General features: G+C 42.8%; 1 protein-coding gene across 1 annotated transcript in view; it reads right to left on the reverse strand.

Moving 5' to 3' along the window:
* OSR1 (odd-skipped related transcription factor 1) overlaps positions 1-17,572 on the reverse strand; it is a 100,140-nt gene that overhangs the window by 66,897 nt on the left and 15,671 nt on the right. Inside the window, exon 2 of the mRNA XM_032430081.1 lies at positions 12,939-13,016. The gene's annotated coding sequence lies outside the window, so the exon portion shown is untranslated. The remainder of the gene's footprint in view (positions 1-12,938; positions 13,017-17,572) is intronic.

Consider the following 17,572-nt stretch of genomic DNA (forward strand, 5'->3'; position numbering starts at 1 on the left):
CTTCTGCCAGAAACCAAGCCTGGATTTCAAGCCTTTCTCTGGGCCAGAATCTGATGAAAGTCCCCAAGGAAAAAGTGCCTATTGGTGCTAGTGTTAATTTACCACTCCTTCTAGGTGTTTTATTCTTGCTGGTTTCCTTTTCCAGCTAACTCCCCTTGGTAGTTCTTTGTTCTTAAGAACCAGAGACTGCATTAGTTTCTAAAACCCAGAAACTTTAAGACTTTTGGGGGGCTGGGGGCGATGCCTGAGTGGCTCACTCTGTTAAGCCTCTGCCTTTGGTTGAGGTCATGATCCCAGGGTTTGGGGATTGAGCCCTACATCAGGCTCCCTGCCCCAAGGGGAGTCCGCTTCTCCTTCTCCCTCTGCCCCTCCCCCCCCAACTTGTGCTCTCTCTCTCCCCTCTCTCTTAAGGAAATAAATAAAATCTTTAAAAAAAAAAAAAAGTATAAGTATAAGATTTCAAAGGCCCACCATATCAAAAGATATTGAGAGGAAAATTGTGTACACCTCTATTTCAGCAAAGCAGATTACATAGTTACTTAGTATGACTGGAAAAGCCTAGGGAGGTTCCAACCCTGACACCCTTCCCCATTTGTCTGCCATGAGAGTGATCTCCTCTACTACAAGCAGATCTCTTACCTATAAAAGTCAGTACTTTGGGTTATAGACAATAAGCACATTTATTTGCTTTGATAAAACAGGGAGGCCTCAATTTCTTGGTTTGGCACAAAGGCCTCAGTTGGTGGGGAAACAGCCTTCTCCAGCTTGATCTAATTAAAACAGGACATATAAAATTAGCAATATCATCTAGTACACTCAGAAAGACATGAAAAGTCTAACAGTGAGAATCACAGACTAGAAATTTATTTTTCTAAGTGGGGGTGGGAAGAACTTGGTCAATGTCTCCACCAACCTCTGTCTGGATATCCAGCCTTACATAACAAGCTGGATATGGGAGAAATTACTAATAGCCTACTGAATATTTGTTATCCTCCTCCCCCTTATTTATAGAACCCCAGTTTTGTTTGGGGAAGTGGGGAATAATGAACACAGATAAAATGCTTTGTCTCTCAAGCTCACATGCAGCTAGGGGTTGACCAGGAAACACAATTGTGGTTGGAATTTAAGGGGAAGTCTGTCAGATATAGAAAATTTGTTTTTCTGATTAAAGAGAGAAATGCAGCTGGTATATGCCTTTTGTCCTTACTTCTTTACCCTGCTTCCACCTAGAACACACTTCTAATGTGTGGAGATGGAATAGCCATTTTGAAAAAATACCGTAAGGATGGGAAGTGCACTGTCCCCAAACTACCAATCTCCAGACTTCTTGTCATGTGGAAAAACTAAACCGACTGAAGATGATTATCTGTTACATGCGCCAACTGCAATCCTAGTTGATGGGGATGAGGCATTTTTACAGAATTTTATGAATGTGCAATCTAGCAGAGTTTCTGAGAATCCAAGGAAAGATTTCAAAAATGAGGACTGCTCAACTGTGCCATAAGGAACACATGGAAAGAAAAGGGTTTTATGAGAATATTGAGAAAGAAGAGTGCTTGGTAATTGGGGGTTCACTGGGAACACTGAGTAAGGCTTTTCAAAACCTGTTCATAACACACTACAAAATTATTTATACTTCCCTTTGCTGTCTATACCCCAAAGTCCTTCTCATCCTAAAATGATATGTTCTAGTCTTTCTCTCTCTTTCAAAATGCACCCCCAAAACTTTCCCAAAATTTGTCCTGAGCTGCACCTTGTTATTCTTGCCCACCTCTTCACACCTTTATAATCTATTCTTTCCTGCAAGTGCTTCTTTGTCTTTTCCAAAGTAACTCATTTAAATTGGTTTGGTTGCTTTTATTTCTCCTTCTTACCCATTATCCATATCTGTGCAACAACACCAGGAATAGAACTTGCAAAGACAAAATTATCTTTAGCATGAAAAGGACCATTTCAAAGGGTCTTTGAAATCCTACTTTGAAAACATTACCTTTTATTATTTTTTAATTACATATAGATATGCATAATTAAAATACACGCTTAGACACATGCATTCATGTGCCTTTATTAACACATAGAATCCAGGAGACTCTTCCTCAAACAAGGCTTGCTATAATAAGGATCAAATGTCAACTCCTACCTTGGCCCACCCCTCTAATTTAACTTGGCTAAACTATAATTTGTGTCATTCAATCCCCCAAACAGGAGCTTCATCAGCACATTTCATGACATTCAAAGCCGTTCAGAAAACTACTTTTGAAAAATAACATAAAGCACCACACATTCCCTAAATCATCTCTCCTCCCTGCAAATTTGGAAGATGGGAACACCCTTTGCTCTCCCTGAGCAGGTCCAGCTCCTCCACTGACTGCCATGTTGTATAGGAAACCCCAATCTCTGTCCCCTCCGAGCTTCCAAGGCCACATCCCAAGAAACAATTTCTGCCTTAGGAAATAGTGCCCTTGCTTCTAAAGCCACATCTCACATTTTATTTTTGGTTTCTGATGCCCTTTTTATTGTCATCTGTCTTTCATCAGTCTCCCATGGAGAATTCCAGCTACCAGTACTAACGACATTATACACAGTACCACTATTGATGCCAACATCAAATGGAAATACATATTTTTTTTGTTAGGGTGTATAAACTTCCTGGTTTAATGAAGCAAAGCTACACTGAAAGTTTATCTAACTCAGTTTATAATAAGAAAATGCCTTGGTGTGTGTATTTGTGTTGTAAAGAAAAGCTAAAATTAACACTTTTAAGACCACCTCTGACACACGAGTAAACCTTGTTATAAGCAAAAAAGAAAATCAAGGTAAAAGTTGATTAAAACACCAAACCAAATTAAATTTGATCTAATAGTGTTTACTTGTTTTAACATCTGGAAAAGTTTGGGCATACACTGCAAACATTTTTAACCTAATTTAAAAATAAATTATGCTTAGTTTCCACAGATGTATTTAAGTTGGGTCCTTTTAAAGAAATAATTCTTTAGGATTTTTTTTTTTTTTTTTGCATTTAACAGGCAAGAATTTGGATCATAGTGCCAATGGAAAGAATATCTAAATATCTCCCCTAATGGGTCCTCAAAAGAGCACCCCAGTATTTAAAAATATAATTTAAAAAGATCCTTTACCCTCTGCTGGGCGAAAAACAGACAGATGTGGAAGATCTCCTAAATAGGGGTTGCACAGAAGTATTTTCACCTGCAGAGAGGGGAAAGAGAAGGAGCTGATGGGGGCCTCCCCACTGATTCTGACTCTGAGGACATGCACTAAACTCCAAGAAAGGTGAGAGACTCCCGTACAGTTGAAGAATTTAGCTGAAATTCCTAAGGGCTCCTGCAGCCCATACAGGCTCTGCTCTTCCCCTCCCTGCCCTACATACATTCCCCCCGCTCCCCCCCAGTGGCCAAAGTATAGAAACTATTCTCCCAAATCCCATGGCTGTTTGGTGCTAGAGCTTGCAGCCCCTTCCACCCCATCTTCTATACCAGGGAACACTCTACATGCTACTGGGTAGGAAACGGTGGGGTAGGTATTTATGGGGACTAGTTGAGAAGAAAAGCTGAAAAGGGTATTTGAAGACCTCACCCAACCTTGATCAAGCCTAAAGTCCTGGTCTTTTGTCACCAGAAATCTAGAGATTCGCCTCAGGATCTGGTAGGCATCTGCTTAGCTATTTACTCTGTACAGGAATCCAATTCCCCAACACCCTACTTCTCTCCCCCCACCAATATGCATTTGGTTTGTCAGCTCTGTCTTTCCTGAATTCACAAAATAGTCTGTAGCTTCTTGATGGATGGGGTCATCTCTTGGACTTATTTTTTTCCTTCCCAGTCATAGCCTAACACGGGACTTCCTGTGTCCACAGCAAGCAGTGAGTTCTGTTGGGGCACCGAGAAAACACGGGGTTGATTCATCTTTTTTGTCTGTGGGCTTTTTTAGCACCCATTCAATACCCTAGAAGAGAGTTATGACTTGACACAAACAGTACATGACACAAACAGTACTTGACACAAAACAGTACGTGAGCTGTAAGTAAGAGAACCATCCACCACCACCCCCCCTTTATTTTTACTCTGTTCTCTCTTCCTGCTGCAGTGCATCCTTCTGGATGCAGCCGGGAGCTTGCCCTTCTAGCAGTTTAGGCAAAGGCTGGGAGCTTTGTGTGTCTGGTAAGGGCCGTGGTCAGCAAAGTTGGTTTTCTTATTAGAAAAGTCTGTTTTATACTGTGATAAAGCTTCACACTTGTGATTAAAAAAAAAAAAATTCTGTGGCAGAGACATAACCTCCCTCTAAATTCTCATCTCATGGCGTAACTTCATCCACAAACTCATAACTCAGAGCAGCCTGTGGTTGAAAATCATGTACACATTTACTCCTTATTCCTTGTTGCTAGAGGGTAACATAGGTTAGCCACAGAATAATCCTTAAAACAGTAAGAATCATAGCCATTCCTCTCCTCGGCCTTTATAAGCATTTGTAACCTTAATGCATACCCCTTTAAAAACCAAATCAATTCTACTTTTTTCTACTCCATCCTTTATCATTACCTTTTGGCTCTACTACCTGGAACACTGGTTCTCAAAGTGTGGTCAGCATTAATATCACCTGGGAACTTAGGAATGCAAATTCTCGGGGTTTTATCCCAAACCTACTGAATCAGAAACTCTTGGGGTGGGGCCCAGTAACGTGTGTTTTAATGAGCCCTCCACGTGATTCAGATGCATGCTCAAGTTGGAGAACTGCTGACCTGAGGGCCAGTAGCTTTGCTTTGTAGGAACTAAGTATCCTGGCATCTCAGAGAGAACAGCTCTCACCTTAGCCATCACACTTGTAAAGACGGGACAGGGAGCAACTCACGAGAGCCCGCAGCGGGCCTCCAGAAAAGTATCCCTGTATCTAATGGGTAGTCTGGCCAATCCACATGTTAGCACTGCAGTCCTGATTGAGGGAAACACCTCCAGAAGACAAGTGACTTGGAATTTGAGAGGAAGTGATCGCACATCATAATCAGTAAATTGCACGGGGATGAACAGAAGCATCTGCTATTAACATTTTCAAAGCTGCATTTTTCACAGGTACATTCCAGAGTGTAACAAACCATTTCCACATGTGGGGGCTGATCTTTCAACTATATATCTTACCTGCCTTTTGTGTCATCACAGATTTCTTTAGAAGTTAAAGTTCACTTCAAAGTCATAGTGAAGCCAAAAACTTTTCCAGGTGCAGTGATGAGTCTTCAGAGATGTTGGTGATCAAGGGCAGAACTATGATTTCGGGGAGGGCTGCGAGAGCTAAATTGCCTCAGTGCCCCTCTCACTTCTGAGATACCCCCTGCCCACTTCAATTACCTGGATGCACATTAGAACCCCTGAGGAAACTTATTAGCGTATTGAAGCTTATTAGCATATTGATCCACTCCTAGAAGTTCTAATTTAATTATTCCGGTCTATGCATTGGTATTTTTTAAAAGCATTCCATGTTCTTCTACTGTGCACCCCAATTCTAGAATCACTGAATTAAATGGATATTTCTTGAGTACTTACTATGCGTGAGTCCCTACTAAGGCCAACAGAAGATTCAAAAAAGCATAAGGAAAGAGGGTGTGTCTTCAAGAAGCATGGAATGGTGGGATGGGGAGCAAAATATAGATGCCTAACTAGAACCCACAGTGGTCTAAAGCGCCGCAAATACAGGGTCGAGTTAATTCTGGGTGGAAACAAACGGTTAGAGCTCCGCAGAGGAGATTGGCTTTGAATTTGGTTTTGAAGGATTTTTATCAGACAAGGGAGAAAAAACATTTTGGGTTGAGAAAATGAAAATAAACAAGTGCGAAGACAAAGTTCAAGAATTTTGGAGGAATCAATGAGTATTGTACAGTCACACATAGGGAATGAGGTTGGCAAGGTCATTCAAGCCAGATTTTAAAGGATTCATGAATGTCCTGGTAACAGCGTCAATCTTATTCTCAATGAAAAGTAACCCTATGATATGTGTTTTAGAAAGATATATCATTTAGAAGATAACTACTATTTCTACCAATGAAACTGTTGGGAACTATATTTAGCCAGTTAAATAAACACTCATTGACCATTTAATTTACTTTGTTGCAAATTCCCACACTAGAGTCCATGAGGAATTTAAAAATGTCCAGGCAACTATTTATAATAGATTCTTGAACCTTACACTCTCTTATAAAGCTAGTATACAACATAGAATTTTGTGGGCTAAATAGCCCATTTCTGTTGCTGCTGATAATTCTTATTTTTGTTATTTATTTTTATTTTTTTTAAGATTTTATTTATTTATTTATTTGACAGACAGAGAGAGAGACAGCGAGAGAAGGAACACAAGCCGGGGGAGTGGGAGAGGGAGAAGCAGGCTTCCCGCAGAGCAGGGAGCCTGATGCGGGGCTCGATCCCAGGACCCTGGGATCATGACCCGAGCTGAAGGCAGATGCTTAACCGACTGAGCCACACAGGCATCCCAATTCTTATTTTTTTTTAAATTATTTATTTATGGTAGAAGTAACTTCCTGGAGCCACTCGGAACATTAGCCCAGATCACCTGGCTAAAGTTGTGTTTGTCAGGTTTCTCTACTGTAAAGTTATCTTTTCCCCTCTTTCCATACTGTACTCTTTGAAAGGAAGTCACTAGTCACACTTCCTTGAGGGCAGACTGTCTACATAAATTATTTGGAATTCTACAAGAGACATGTGTCTCCTCTCCCCCATTTGTTTTGTTCAATCATTAATTTATAAACCTAGAAATTTATTTTATACTTTGTAGTAGAATCCAATACTGCATTTATTTATTGTGACTTTTTTTTCACTTGTCTGGGCAACTTTCCACTCCTTTAAATCATAATTCTAAAACCATGGTTATATAATTAAGTATTCAGATCGTCATCCTTTTTAGACTGAGTTCTTGCTATATGAACTATGGTGTAGAGAGGTTTGTGATTGCAAACAACAGAGCTGACATCACCTCCACGCTTCAAAAACGAGTTTGGGAGAGAAGGAGGGGCATCAGTGGCAGCCGCTACGAGCAGTTATTTGGAAATACAGAAGAATCTGGACATCCTAGAAAATTAGACATTCAACAAACGACTCTCTTCACCAAGCCCGCTCTACCTCACAAACATTCTTGGATTGCCTTTAACAAGAAAAGAACACTCATTTCTCTCTCCTTTTGCCACTAATACAAGTATTAATTACACGCTCTGCCAAAGTATGTGAATATTGACTCTTATGATTCTAAGCAGGACTCCGGACACTGATGTGGTGAAATCGGAGAGTTGAGCAGCTGAGTGCTAGGGTTTCAGGCTGAGTTTGGGGAGGGATCAGTTATCTGATTTACCATGTACAACCAGAAGTTTGCTCCTTGGTTTTCACCAAACCTCTGCAAAGAAAGCAACTTGTTCATAGTCACAGTATTAGAAGAGGAAAAATAATAAACCTCCTAAGATATATATGGCCAAACCACTACCATACCCACATGTCGGTGAGGGCCCAGAAGAACGCCTTCTCCTTCCCGACCAACTTACACTGCCCACTGATCTTCCTTCAGTTCGCTAGGCTCCCCCTAGCCCATCTGTCAAGGGCCCTCAAGGGACCTCTCTGCTCACCCTCAGTAGATGTTCACAACCGCACATCGGCTCTTGCTGACACGTGCACTTACTTCCTCTCCTGGGATGTTCCCCATGACAATGAACCCACCTCGGTCCATCCAGAAAGCCCAGCGGGAAACTACAGCAGCTCAGGCAGCTGCTTCCGCTTGGTTCCAGCCTTTGGATGAACATTACTGGCATCTCCCAACCTCTGGGGTTGAAGCCAGGAGAAAACGTAAGTACCCCTTCAGCTCCTTACAAAACTGAAGGAGACATGCCTCTAGATTTCTGGGTACATTTCTCCTTCTGGCAAGAGAGCTTCCTTACCATCTGTTTCTGGTGTTTTCTCTTGTCTCATCTTCCCAAGCAGGCTCAAGAGAGCTCTCCCCTCCTTCTTGCCTGCTGCTTTGTGAGTTCTCTCCCAAGCATTTATTGAATCCTCCTACCACTTGCAATGTTCTATTCACCTCTTCACCCACAGACCCTAGCCCTGACTTCAGGGCACAACTCAAAATTTACCTACCTTGGAACACTTATCACCTCCCAGCCCAGAAATTTCCCCTTTCCTGCCCACATGGTATATCTTCTGCTCTGCGGGAGTGGTCCATTATTCCTCTGTATGTTAACTGTACTGGAATTAAAAAAAAAAATCTCTGTGCCATTCGCTTGCACTAAGACATTTGCATTAAGTTTCTAATAGGAATCTAAACCAAAAAAAAAAAAAAAATGAGGGGGGAGTTAGAAGAAGCAGAAGCAATTGAGGAATCAGGAAACATTTTTTTAAAAGAATGAATATTCTCAGATTTAAGAAAAGATATTAAATCTAGGCAGAAAAGAGTAAGTACCAGTTTAAAAAAAAGAACTCAGAAACTCAAAATCTTATAGCACTTTAAATTAGCATTTAAAATTCAATAGAATATATAGATAATTAAATTTAAGGAAATCTGGAAAGTATAACACAAAAATGGATGGAAAAGGAAAGCAATAATCTAGAAAATTAAAGAATAACTCATGAAGACTGACATTTGACTGATGAGCTAACAGGAAGGAAGGGTCAGAGAAAGAAACTGTAAAAACACATACTGTATAAAATAAAAACCACACATACACACGATATTCTTGAGCCAAGAGATATGGCTTTCCAGATCAAAAGGGACTATTGCCTGCCCAGCATGTTGAATTAAAAAGAAGATTCATCAAGGCATATCATCATAATATTTGGGATAAAGAAAAGCCCTAAAACTTTCCAGAGAGAAAAATCATACCAAGAATTTTTCCCACACAAAGAATAAGGAATAAAGTACTGCCTCATACTTTTCAAAAAGTAGCATTGGGAGCCAATTGAAAGTAGAGAAACGCCTTAAAATTCTAACAGGAAACTATATCCAATCTAGAAATCTATAGTCAAACTACGATCAAACATGAAAGTAGAATAAAAATATTCTCAGACATGCCAGGTCTTACAACATTTTTTTGCCTTGTATTTTTTTCCTTAGGATGCTACTGGAAGATGTGATTCCCCCAATATAAAGATATAACCTAAGAAAGAGGAAGATATGAGATCCAGGAAGCCGGGGATCCAGCTTAGGAGGCAGATGAAGGAAATTCCCAGGATGATGATCAAGACAAATCCTAGGATACCAGTGATGCATCAGCCCTAGAGCATGAACAATCCTGACTGGCAAGAAAAGGACGGGACAGACGGTGCTAGAAGGAATAACTCTAAGAAAAAACAAAGTCTGAAAGGTCGCCAGAAGTATTTGTTCATATTGTTCATATTGAGAAGTGCTCGATAGCCCCATTGGAAGAATTAGTTATGCAGATAACAATATGAAACAGAAGAAGGAATTATTGACTACAGATAGTTGTAGAGAAACATAGTGAATAATCGTATATTGTATAGCTCATCTTTTATTAACATTTCCGTAATTATATACCATCAAATACTGAATATTAGTTTGATTAAAAATGGTGGCTTGAATATAAAGGTGGAATGGGGAGAGGAGATGTAGCTGTGCTTAGGGCAGGGGCAGAAGGGCGGCATAGACAGAGCGAAATCCTCACCTTTCATAGAACAAAGTCAATAGATAATATCTAACATGGAAACATTGAGGAAAAGTCAGCATAAACCTGATCCTGAGAGATATGGAAGAACATTCCAGAGGGAACAACAGCAAGGAATACACATGGCTGTTTCTGAAGGAGAAAAGTCAGGGGTGGGGAAGGTTGGAGCAAGGCACCGCTGTTTTGTATTAGAAGATTTATAATGTTATTTGACTTCTGCTTTTCAGAGAAGCAGTAGGGTATGGTGCTTCAAAGCCCAGACCTCGGGTTGGATTTTAGCTCTTTAATTAACCTTGTAAATTAAAACAAAGTGGCACCTACTGTTTTATAAATATTTGTTATTTTTGTGAATAAACTCCATAAATATATTACTTAAAAGCTAAAATTAAAATAGAAAAGAGTCGAGCACTACGCAAATTTTACTTCTGAAGACTCAACTTCTGAAGACTCTGTTCTTTCTTCATATGAAGTAACAGTCAGATTCTTACGTTCAATTTTGCCTTAACTGCACCAATTTCTGTTCCTTTCCTTTCCCACAGAGAACCTCCAAGAACACAGCAACTACTGAGAGGGGCGGGGCCTCGGCCCTCCTCACCCACACCCCCCAGTGGGTGTCTACGGAGTGGTCCACACCATCCTTCCAGCCCTTCCTTGGCTGGAGGCCACGGTGTCAGTGAGAACACACCGAGTCTGACTTTGGGCTTGTGCTTTTCAAGGCAACAAGTCATAGATCAACCTAGATCGCTGTGGTCATCATAAAAAGACTTGCTGTCCTGCCAGGGTCACAGACAGAGCTCTTTGTGTTTCAGAAGTGAATGAAAGAAGCATGCAGACACATTCTAGGAACCAGCTCTTCACTCACTCTTCAAGGGCAGAAGAAGACCCTCCCTTACCATCTCCTCTTCTCTGCCCCGTGCTTTTTCCTGACCTCACCCTGTGAAATCAGTACCCAGCGGAAAAGCTAGAAGGCCTCTGCTGTCTTATTCAGCTACCACCTGGGCTCTCATTAGCACCCACACAAGAGGGGAAACCAGGGTGACCTGCTCCACAGCAGAGCACACGTGGTGCCTTAATGGGACTAAGTGCTTTCATTATAGAATGCAATGCTCATAGCTCTGACATCTCCTCACTCCAAGACCTTGCATAAATATTGTCAGTTCTCCAGACCTCATTCTGCTCTGCTGGAAAATCTGAGTCCAAGAATCAACACCTCATCTTGCCCGGGGTGAGCAAGGCCCAGAGCAATGAGGGCCCTCATACAAGGTAGCACTAATGAATTAGAACTGGGGCTCAAACCCCAGTCTCCTGAGCCCGGGATGTTGCTTTTTCCATGGTGCTTGATCACTGCCCGATATCCGAATTATCATCATCCCATCACAGACTCTCCCATGTGAAAACCCGAACCCCATCCAGAAATCCACAGAAAGAGAGGTTCATTCTTTCATGATATCCTTTCCAAGACTTCCGCAGGAGATTTTGATCTTACAAGAAATTCCCAATGAAAATAACAAGTGGAAGACTAAAAGCTCCAAGTCAATTTAAACAACCCTATGCTTGCCTCTCCAGTCAAATCGGCATATCGGACAGCAAGTTTTCCCACAAAGTCATAAACTCACCCCGCTGCAGACCAGCAACACCAGCCTCTTGGGAAGGGAGCCGCTTCTAACAAGTAACTGAGACGAAGAGCCAATGCTCCCCTCCCTCCCCTCCCCTTCCCTGCCCACACCCACCCAAAGGCCAGTCTCTACCAAGCTGTTTGGCAACTCTGTTCAAGACAGCTTAAGGTCCAGGAGTGGATTAGGAACAGCTAACACTCTGGCAATCATTTTCCTTTCCCTCGAGCCCAGACTTCAGTGGGCGTGCAATGTGGCATTTTGCTTCTGATTTCAACCACTTCTCCAGCAATTCGGCACGAGAAAGAGAAGAGCCCAGGCCAGCGCTGGAGCAGCCAGCCCCAAGTCCTCTGCCTCCCTGCCGCAGGAAGACCCTTGGTGACTGGGCTGTCTCCTGTCCCAGGACCTAAGGAGCAGGCCACCAATGGCCTGTAGGATGAGGCGGGAAGGTTTAGCCTGTGCTGCAAGCCAAAGAAGCAGATGGGCCTCCCATCCTGCCGAAAGCAGCCTGGGAAATCTACGAGGATGGACAAGCCATTTTACTTTTAAGCCACTCAGCGCAGTTGTTGAAAATTGTGTATTCTGTGTATCTGTATAATTGCCAGAGATCGAGAACACAAGCTAAGGGAACACCGGGCATATTACCTTCATTCTCTGGTCCCCCTGGGTTTCCGGTCCTGTGTCCCTCACTTATCCTCCACTTAACTGACAAGGGATTCAAAACACATCTCTGGACATAGCATGCCCCCCCCCACGGAATTACCCAGGGCTCCTGGGAACCTGCGCGTAGAGCCCCAGGCATCGGCGTGGACCTGAGATGGCCCCACCGGCTGCCTCAGCTGCCCGTTCTTGAGCGCATTCTCCGCTTCAGGGTTGTAAAGCCAGGCACAGCCCAGGTCCTCTCTCACCTCTTCATCATTGACCGTGCATTTCCCTGTTCTGAGACCACCTCCTCCCCCTCTCAAATAGCCGAAGCCCTGGCGGCAATGTTACCTCCTCCAGAAAACCCTCCTTGGCTCCTCCAATACACTGAGGATTGAATGTTCCTCCATGGAAGACTCACTGTGTTCCTAAAATGACCTCTATCAAGACAATTTTTAAAAATCTGTCTATCAGACTAGTCTGTGAGCTCTTTATGAGGGACAGTCACTCCCTTCTCTGAGTGCCTACATCAGCACGGAGTGAACTGAATGTGTTCCGGGACTGTGTGTTGATTCAATAATTCCTAAGGGCAGGGAATATGCTATATTCCTTTTTTTTTTTTTTTTTTTTTTTGATCCTCCAGGAAATAGATGCTTCAAGTAGTTTGTGAATGACAGAACAAACCAAAGAACTATATCTCCCCAACTTAAAGAATCTGTGCTTCATCCTCAGACAAATGCATGTCTGCGCATCAATGATGTCAACCTGGGACTCTGTCTTTAAATAGTTCATCCTGTCTGCCATCCCCAGGAGGCAGTCTGCTGCTTGTGTTCCCTCCCTGCTGCCTCCTGTCCCATCTCCTCCTCCAGGCAGGTCAACGTTGCCCTGTAGACTTCCTCTCCTCCAGGTGATGGTGGAGCAGGGGTCCTGTCCCACCTTGCTTGCTGCAGGTGCTCGAGCCCCTCGGGACTTACAGATAGGAGGCACAGGAGAAGTTTGCTTACCTTGTCATCTGGATCACTGCACCTGTGATCCACAGATGGAACGGGCTTCTGGAGGCCCTCCATGTTTCTCACACAGTTCTGTGGGGGGGGGGGGGGGGGAAGGTCCTCATTATTATCTAATCAAGATAGACACAACAGGGGGTTATAAAATGAGGCATGATAAAATCAGGGGGTTAAAAAGAATTGTTACTTTACCTCTTTATCCCAGCTCTGCCTCCTCCAGCCTAGAACATTCACCATGCAATAGATGGCACGGGCTGACATGTATACAAGCTTACTGATCTGAGCCTGAGGTTTCCCAAAATTTGTCGATAATCACCTTCCAGTAAGCAGTGGGCTTGAGCCAGCATCTGACATGGCCTACAAATTTTGGTATCAGCTATTTCTGAGGAAGCCTGTTTTTGTAAAGGGGCCACCAGCACACCCAATAGACACTCTCTGGCAAGGTTGTGAATTGCTACACATAAAAAGGCAGGCCCGGTTTGAATTACCAGGCTCCAATTCCTCGCTGGAGTTCTGGTCACACTCACTACACAAACCATCTGGAGCCTCGCTCTGGCACTTTGTTATTTACTCGCGGCCCCAGCTGGAATTAGAGCCCATAATTCACCGATGTCCACCCTCCTCTCCATGGACAGCGTCATACCTCATCTCAGCAGTCGTCCCCTGGCCATCCATCAGCCACTCCAACTTGGGAATCCCTTGCCAGAGTGGATGTTTTTCTCTGGGGATTATCATTATAAATTAATGTTTTAAATTTGGGGACTAGGCTGCCATTTTGGAGAGCATTTTGCCTTTTTTCTCTTAATCTCACATGTCTCAAACTTCTAAAGAGTGGCCCACTTATTTATCCCATTTTCCCTTCCTCCCTTCATAAAGAATTCTGGTCACCAGCAGACCATATGCTCTAACCCCTTTTACTTCTCTGGGAATTCATTACCAAACAAACCAACCAACAATGAAAACCTCCCATCAGCTCAAGGTGCTCAATGAGAAGACCACAGCTCATCAGTGAAGATTGAGCATGTTACTGAATCTCTCTGTGCCTCAATTTATCAGGGGAGGAGGCAAGAAGTTTAGCCATATAACTGGTCTGTTCTGGGTGGTAGCAAAGGAAGGACCCTCTCGGTGAGCAAAAGTCAAAAGAGAGGGAGAGGTATGATATGTCCAAGAATTGGAGAAGTACAAGGAGTTTGCTGTGCTGGAATGCAGGAAACAGGCGAGGAGCAGAAGATGAAACCAAACAGGCACGGGGAGTGAGATGATGAAAGTCCTTGAACACCATGTAGAGAAGTCTGGATAGATCTTTCAAAGTGATAGGAAGTCATTGAAGGTTTTAAGAAGGGGTATCACGTGTTTAGGCTTTTTGTTTTAAAAGTATTGTTAGAAAGGTAGAGGCTAGATTGAAGAGATGCAGAAGTAAAGGGAGAGAATCCAGCCAGGGGACTGTAGGGCAGGTGAGAATAGATGGTGGCAAAGTGGAGACTGAGAGGATAGGACAGATCTAAGAGATCTTTAAAGGAGTCAAGGGGAATGAGGGAAGGAATGACTTGAGTAAACGCTCAAGTTTCTGGCGTGGACAACTGGATGAGCAATAATGCCATTCACCAAGGTAGGGAATAGAGGGACTTTTTCAAGAAAGGGGAATGAGAAAAAGCAATTTAGTTTGGGGACATTTTGAATGAGTGCCTGTGGGACAATCAAAAAGAGTTTCTAGTAGGCAGGAGAATTTTCAGGAAAAAGGAGGTCATTGGTATATACAGTGTGTGAAAAATGAAGACACAGGGAAGGTAAGATCATCCAGGGAGCAGGGAGAGTAGGAGCAAACAGGAGGGTTGTCCATGAGACCCTAGGGAATCGCTAACCAAAGGAGGATAGAGCTTCAAAGAGAAAGTAGTTAATTATGTCAACTATACCACAAGTGAAGTCCTGGAGAGCAGAAACAAGAAAGAAGTGGACTTGGGAATGAATTGGGAGAGACAGTAAATGTGAGCAGTGAATGTGGTATTTTGGTAGGTTCAACTATGAAAGGAGAGAGACAGGGCCAAAGGAAATTATTGGTTGGTTAATGGCTTGTTTTATTATTATTATTTTAATCTTTTTTTTAGAGAGGTGGGGGGAGGGACAGAGGGAGAAGGGAAGAGGGAATCCCAAGCAGGCTCCACACCCAGCACAGAGCCCGACACAGGGCTCAATCTCACGACACTGAGATCATGACCTGAGCTGAAATCAAGAGTCAGACATCCAACTGACTGAGCCACCCGGGCACCCCTGTTGTTTTATGTTTCATAACCATTTTGTTTTGGAATAATTTTGGATTACAGAAAAGTTGCACCAACAGTCCAGTTCTCCATATTAACACCTTACGTTACCATGGTACATTTACCAAAGCTCAGAAACCAACATTGGTACATTACTATTAACTTACTTCCAGAATTTATTTGGATTTTATCAGCTTTTCCACTGTCCTTTTTCAGTCTCAAGATCCAATCCAGGGTACCACGTTGCATTTAGTTCTCATATCTTCCCAATATCTTCTGGTCTTTCTTTGTTTTTCATGACCTTGGTAGTCTTGAGGTGGCCCATAAAATGCCTCACAATCTGAGTTTTTCCCATGGTTAGACTGGGCTTATGAGTTTTGGGAAATTATACCACAGAGGTACCCTCTTTGTCACTTCATATCAGCGCTACATGGAATCCACATGACAACGCTGATGATGTTAATTTTGATCACTTGGTTAACGTAGTGGCTTCTCCACTATGAAGTTTCTGCTTTCCCTTACCCAACTCTATTCTTTGGAAGTGACTCACCACCAAGTCAGCCCACACTTCCGTGTGAGATGGGGGTGGAGGTAGGATTAGGCTCCACCTCTTGTTTTGTTTTGAAGATGAGGAAGATCCTCCTAACTCACCCTGTAATCCTCACAATTTTCTCCTTTATTTCAGATAAAACTATAACATTTGGAGTTCCAAGCACACAATAGAGCACTTAATCCTGAGACGTTATTTTGTTCATTCATCAATTTTCCATGTGTTATTCAAGGTTCCAGGCAAAACAACTCAGTGCCTTATCTGGGACTCCTACTATACTTCTCTCTTTCCTAGACCCATTTGGTTACCATGTCCTTTCATTTTTACCTGTTAAACATCTCATATTTAGTCACAGGCAATAACTGATAAACTCTGTTCAGATCAACTGACTCCTAAGTTGCTTAGCTTTTCCTCCACGTAGAACACCATCCTCAGCCCCAACTCTTGATAAATACAGAAGGACAGCAAAGGAGACAAAATTTCCTCTGTATCATCACCATACTCTAGTGTGGTCAATATGAATATCAGAAGGCTTAATAGCTTAGAGCTTTGGCTTAATAGCTTAGAGCGCATCCTGAGGAAATGGCTCATAAAAAGCCCCTTCCTGGCATTTTTCACAGAAACTCCCCAGGAATATGTATTTGCACAAGAATCATCTGCTTATGGGATGCTTGTAGGATGAGTCCAGTCTCAGGAAAGGACAAGCAGGAGATCTGGGCTCCAGGATTTGTTCTGCCACTAACTCACTCTGGAAACCAGGGTTCACTTTTCCAACGTGCATACCTTGATTTGAGCATTAATAAAATGAAGAAGTTGGGCTGATTATAATGAATTCAGTTCATTCCACTAGCTGCCTTATTAGGCACCAACCACTTGATTTCATTGTTGAGGCTTCTTTGTTAGAGTCACAGGACAGTGTGATTGGCTTTGGGAATGCTCTGTAGGAGCCATATCTCAGAAGAATCACATGGAAAAGGGATTAGGGCTGCACAGGTCAAATTCCAGCTTGGTAAGTTGTGTGAGATAAATGTGGGGAAGCCCAGTGGAAAGAAGGGGCTCCTAACCTCTCAAGAGACAATGCATGCTTCTTCCCAGGGGGTGGGAGGCTTGGCAGTCCTCCGTTGCCTCCATTCCCCTCCCATCAGGTGGGGTTAGCTTGCTGTTGAGCTCACATGACAGATGGCTCTTTGGGCCTCCAGAGCGTTCTCCAGCCATCACCATGTTGTCAAACTGCAAACAAAAGCCATTCATTGCCCTCATCTTCTCTCCTGAATTCTTCCTAGCTTCATAACCTCAAACGCACAAGCTATACCATAATCATCTGAAGGTCTTTACTCCTTGCTTATCTACAAGAACCATATTTTTCTGAAATGCAAAAAATCAGCACACATCACCTGACAGTGTTTTTTGCTATTCCCGACTGCAAAAAACAGTCTAGGAAATGTACTTGGGTACCAAGATATTATTATTTCCACATCCCTGCAATGGTTTCTAACATCTTTTCCAGGACTAACCAAACAGAGTTGCAATTACAACTGCCTTAGCAAGTTTGGATGCAAGGTGCCTTGCACAGCCTCTCTTCTCCCTTTTCCTCCTACCGTTACAGTCACTACTGCAAGGAGCTATACTGTCAAGGTGAAAGGTGGAAAGAGGAGTGAGGAAAACACCTGGCCAAACTCACCTGCAGGCAGGGGAGACTGTGGCACAGAAGGATTAGCGAAGTACATAGTACCACTGGCCCCAGTGTTGGATCTACAGATACTTAAAATCCAACCATAGCAAATACATAACTTTGACACCAATTTTTACCTATAATTAAACAA

This window comes from Phoca vitulina, unplaced genomic scaffold, assembly GCF_004348235.1.
Source record: "Phoca vitulina isolate PV1807 unplaced genomic scaffold, GSC_HSeal_1.0 scaffold42, whole genome shotgun sequence".
Taxonomy (NCBI): Eukaryota; Metazoa; Chordata; class Mammalia; order Carnivora; family Phocidae; genus Phoca; species Phoca vitulina.